The sequence below is a fragment of the Loxodonta africana genome, chromosome 7 (genome assembly GCF_030014295.1).
Source record: "Loxodonta africana isolate mLoxAfr1 chromosome 7, mLoxAfr1.hap2, whole genome shotgun sequence".
NCBI lineage: Eukaryota > Metazoa > Chordata > Mammalia > Proboscidea > Elephantidae > Loxodonta > Loxodonta africana.
In genome coordinates, this window is record NC_087348.1 from 85,913,258 (window position 1) to 85,919,257 (window position 6,000).

The 6,000-nt window shown below is 40.3% G+C and overlaps 1 pseudogene; it reads right to left on the reverse strand.

Moving 5' to 3' along the window:
- Positions 1-4,123: 4,123 nt before the first annotated feature.
- Positions 4,124-5,068, reverse strand: LOC100661884 (olfactory receptor 52K1-like; annotated as a pseudogene).
- Between the last annotated feature and the right edge of the window lie 932 nt (positions 5,069-6,000).

Below are 6,000 nucleotides of genomic sequence, written 5' to 3' on the forward strand. Positions count from 1 at the left end.
ATGACAAGGACCGTCCTTCAGAGCCAATAGAGAGAGAAAGCCTTCCCCTGGGGCTGAATTTGGACTTCTAGACTGTGAGAGAATAAACTCCTGTTTGTTGAAGCCATCTGTTTGTGGTATTTCTATTAAAGCAGCCCTTGATAACTAAGACACTAATTAAAATAAAATACTTCTACATGGAAATGACAGCCATGAAACAAATTAGAATGGTGTCAGGAAAAGTTGAAATGGAAAGATGGGAATACTATATAAGAAACTTTATCTGCAAAGCTTAAATCTGTCTTTATTAACTGTGACAATCTGTAAAGCCCATAACTACTAAGATCTTCAATACTAACAAGGTTATAAATGACATTACTGCAAAAGAAATACAAACTGAAGAAACTTAGAAATTTTTGAAAAAAACACAAAAAAATAAATCTTCAACTACCCAGATGCCAAAACTGAGATGATATAATAATCTAGAATAGAAACAAAATGAGCCTTATTACAGAATCAGTCATAATTCAGTAATAATCAAGTCATGCATGATGATTTTACATCTGAGAATTCTGTTGATTGCAATTTTTTTTTTATCGTTAGAAGTAATTCAACTATGATACAGAATATGGCAGGAAAATAGTTTATAAAATTGAAAGCTCATATACTTGGCTTTAAAATATTATGCTTATTATAAACATCATAAGTAAAATAGAAAAAAAAAGGATATAATAGCCAGGGATATGTCTGCCAAACGTCTCACAATATATTTATTTCATTTTCTCATACAGTGTGATAAAAGTAGATTTCACCAAATCTTAGCAATACCGCACCTTTGTAATATGGCCTCTGGGTGGGCATTAGTTCCCAAAAATGTCTGCACTTTAGAATTACCTGAGAATCTTCTATAAATTCCAGATCCTGTTACACCCTAGAACAATGGAGTCAAAACTTCTTTTTTAAGCTAGTGCATGTAGTTATCCTGAGCAAAGCACCCATGAAATGTTCATCAAGCTGAGGGTGTCCTAGCTAAAATGAGTATCTGTGTCAATCAGGAATCCATGTTCAGGCACTGGCTAAGCAATGTGTTCACTAAAAATTACTCAGACTCCGGGCCATGCAAAACTAGAGTGCACGAGTGGCTGGACATTTTACAATTAAGCTTGAATTACTGCACACACATAGTCTTGTATTGTTTATGTAAGTGTTGAACTTCCAGTTCAAAAATAACATGCATGTATTATCTGTGTTTGTTTTCATGGGTGCTATATTTCATTTAAGCACACAATGTTGATAAAAGATGGGAAATAACTCATTATTTTTAAGTAAAGCTAAGAATGTGTATTTTTATTACAAGTTAATGGAGTTTATGTACTATTAGCCTTGTATGGGGGACAAAATCACTCTCTATGGGAGTGTATGAGTATCACCTAATAGGCAAGGTTATTCTGGCACCAAACATAAGGGAAAAGAAAATTTTGCAGCCTGGAGACATTTGTCTAATGAATTATACTGTTTTAAATTTACTAAATAATAATGATAGATTAATAATTAACTTCTAAATGTAAGAGTCAGTTATCACTGTGGAACAAATAACCACAAAACCTCAGTGGCACACAACAATAAGCCTTTATTTCTCATATATCTGGAGATTGCCTGAAATGACTGCTGATCTCAGCTGGGTTCACTTCAGCATCTGCAGATTGGCTGAGTATTGGCTGGTTGAAGCTGGGCTTGGCTGTGAGGCTCTGCTTCAAGTTGCCAGTCGTCCAGGCAGCTCTGCACCACATGACTCTCACCCTCCTTGGACAAGCGGGATAAGCAGGGCACATTGTTCTCATTGTGATTGTAGAGTCAGAAAAGACAAAGCCCAACTGCATAAGCAAATTTCAAGTCTCTGATTGCACCAAATCTGCTAATACCCCATTGGCCAAACTGGGGCGCCTAGCCAAGCCCATAGTCAGTATGTGAGAAAGTATACTGCAGCCACCTCCAGGTAGGGAGGGAAGAGAGTGAAATTTTTAAACAGTAATCTAATCTGTCACACAAAATATCCCAACTCTGCTGAGGCAAAACAGACAAGAGTTTTGTGTCTCTATATGGGTTAAAAATACAGCAGCATCTCCTCCAGTTTAGCTTCTTGGTGTCAGCTGGAATCATAGAGGGAAAGGCAAAAAAGCAGGGGTGGCTAGGCCTCAGGGCACAAAGTCAGAGGCCCTTTGTCCGTACCACTTTCTTCCTCGCCGTCCAGCACCGTGAACTGGTTGGCAGGAGGACTGACGTCCCCGGGAACCGTCCAGGCATTCACTGAACCCGTCACCTTTCACAGGGCCTGTGCTGCAAGCTGTGACACAACAACCGAGGTCTGGAGATGCTTTTACAGAGCCTACCAGGTTCTCTCTTCCTTATAATTGGACGAGTTTCTTCAGAATTGTTACTAGGGGCACAATATGGTCATAAAATGAATAGTAGAAGAACATGGTAGCGTAAGTAAGCCTTTAAGAAGGAGTTATATGAAAGCACCTGTGAAAAAGAACTAACTAAAAGAATGCTCGGGTATGAGCGTTTGCATAAGAAGGAGACAAAGAGAAGCAGAAACATGAGGGAAATCCAGTATCATTTGTAGAATAGATTAGAAGAAGGAATAATGCATTTTCTTCATTTTCCTTCAAATACACAGCCTCGAACTGTATTAAGTTGAAGTGCAATATAGAGCTCACAGCTCCAGCAATCGGCTTTCCCTGAGTTATGCTGTGAAGCAAACAACCCCAAAATCTCAGTGATTTACAACAACAACAACAAAGCCTTACCTGTGCTGTATGAACACTTTGGGCCATCTGTTCTATACTCCAGGCTGTGAATCAGATTCACATCTGCTCCATGTCTTTTCTCCATCCTGGGTCCATAGTGAAAGAGAAACCCTGATGTGGGACATTCTAATTCTTGTGGCAGAAGACCAAGAGAAACTGAGCCAAGCTATGCAATCACATTTTAAATTTTCTGTTCACAATGACACATTTCAAGGCCACTAAAATTCTGTTGGCCAAAGCAAGTGACATGACCTGGTTTAACATCAGTGGGGATAGGAAATACTCCTCCCAGAACAAAAGAATATCTGTAAAAATAATATACCAAAAACCAAACCCATTGCCGTTGAGTCAATTCCAATACCACATAGGGCTTTCAAGGAGTGGCTGGTGGATTCAAACTGCCAATCTTTCAGTTAGCAGCCGACCTCTTAACCATTGTGCCACCAGAGCCCCAACAATAATATAGTCTACCACAACTACATATTGTAACTATTTATTTTCTTATTTATCTCCAAAAGTCTCAATTTCAAGAGAGAAGTGTGCTTCCCAGCCTATAACTCAAAGATGATAGTTACCTCCTCATTCAAAAATTTATTCTTTCTAGATACTATGAGAAGTTTTGGAGACACAATACATATGTATGTAAACAGTTAGTTCAGTGATCTTATACATTAATATAAAGGGATGTCAGAGGGCTCCTTTGCTAAGTGTTCCATAAATAAACTGGCCATGAGCATGGATAAAGCCAGGAAAGGAAATTAAAAAAGGAACTGACTTAACAGAAGGAATAAGTCTCCTTGTAAGTGAAACTCTAACTGTAGAGCCAATAGTCTTGTGAGGTGGTAGGTTAACAAACAGTGGCTATGTTCAGGCAGAGACAGAAGGCCACTTTTCAGAAAATATATACAGGTAATTTCAGTGTTGACCTTTGGATTACAGAATTTGGGGTTGAATTCCTCACTCACAGCCTAGATGAAGAGCTCACCAAAATCTATGCAATTGGGCCAATCTTAGCCAGTATTTCCACTGTCTTTTCACCTAGATGACAATGCCTGCTCAGAGTATATCACTTTGGACGATTTTTATGCCTTCCTTAATCACTCAAGAAGTCGATGAGAATTGGGAGGTCAAACCTTTACTATCAGACCAGAGGAAAGGGACAAACCAGGCCTGACCTAACTGGTGGATCTTTGAGAAATGGGACCTCTTTCCTTATCATATTTGAGAATTGCCAACATGAAAACTATGCTATTTTCCTACTTTAGATTTTCTCATCTACATCAAACCAGCATCCACATAGTACTGGACATGGGTGTGAGAAAACAGCTATCCATCTACACATCCTTTCTCTGGAATAGACCGAGCAACTGATCACGAATCTGCTTGGTCTTAACACCATAGATGATGGGGTTGACCATGGGTGGGAAAAGCAAATAGGAGATAGCAAGCAGTATGTGGACATGGGGAGCAGCTGTGCGGGCCACACGGTGCATGATTGAGGAGATGACCACAGGTGTATAGGCGGACAGGATGGCACCTATGTGAGAGACACATGTCCCAAACACCTTATTGCGAGCTTCCTTAGAAGCAAGCTGTAAAACTGCCCGAAAGATAAAGATGTAAGATAGGATAACAAACAGCAGATCCAATACCACAATAAACATGGCCACAGCAATGCCATAGATATTGTTGAAGCGTGTGTCTCCACAGGCCAGCCTTACCACAGCCATGTGTTCACAGTAGCAGTGGGCAATCACTGGGCCTCGGCAATAGTGGAAGAGTTTGACCAGGAAAGGGAGTGGGGTCATTAGTGTCACAGCTCGGGCTACAGCAACCATGCCAATCCTGGTGATCAGGTCCCTGGTCAGCACTGTGGTATAGTGCAGGGGCTTGCAGATGGCCACGTAGCGATCAAAGGCCATGGCCAGCAGCACTGCTGACTCCATGATGGAGAAGGAGTGAAGAAAGAACATCTGAACCAGGCAGGCATAGAAGTTGATCTTCCTATCCCTGAACCAGAATATGGCAAGCATTTTGGGCAGTGTTGTAGAGGACAGGACCAGGTCAATGGCTGCCGACATGGCCAGGAAGAGGTACGTGGGCTCATGGAGGGCTGCATCCCCTCAGATGATGAAGAGCAGGGTGCAGTTGCCCAGCAGAGCCAGTGTATAGGCAAAGCAGAAGGGAATGGAGATCCAGCTGTGCAGGTGCTCCAAACCTGGAATCTCTACCAACAAGAAGGCAGCCGGATGGGTTGCTGTGGTATTGGAGACTGACATGGCTTCTGGAAATTCTCCTTGTTGATTTTCACAGGCTTCCTTCACCTTCTATGTACACCTTCTAGGCACATAAAATTAGAGAATTCAAGCTCTGATATCCCACCTGGGTGGATTAGCTCTTTTTTTGCATTCCTAAACCCTATTTAAAATAAGTTAGGAGTCCTCATAGACATGGAGAAACATAGTTCATGTTTCCTGCACTCAAGGAACTTGTAGTCTCATTGAATAAATAGAATACTCAATAGGATTCATACTACAAGACAGCATTCAGAAAGAAATGGAGAAGAGGTAGTATTTTTTGTGTTCTTAGTGATGTCAGGAATACCGCGATAAAAGAAGTAAAAATATGTTTACTATATTTCTGTCAAACATACACTGGCACCATCCTACATGCCAATCAAACCAAACTCCCAATCATTTCTGTTCTGAAATCTCAGATTTGAGTGCCTGCCATTCTCGATTAATCATACAACCTCTATAGTTTCTCTAGAACTATGTTGTCTGATACAATTCCCATGAGCCACATGTGGCTATTTAAGTTTAAATGTGTATTTATTAAAATTAAATAAAATTAAAAACTTGGTTTCTCACTCACAGAATACACTTCTTAAGTGCTCAATTACTGTAAGTGACTGGTGGCTACCATATTAGACAATGTAGGTACATTATAATTCCATCATAGCAGAAAGTTCTTTTGGAGAGCAGTGCTCTAGAATATACCTTCCAGGTCCTTTCCACACCCACAAATCTCACTAAATACAACCCTGCTGCCAGCTTACTGAGAAAATGAGGAGCTTCTTTTTTTGATTCTTCATTAATATTCATGTTGATTTTTCTGTTCATGTGACTCTTCCTCCACACATCTCTCAACTCCTTAATTTTCATCACAGGAGAACTCTCTCACCTCTTCAGCAATACTGACCTCTGGCTTC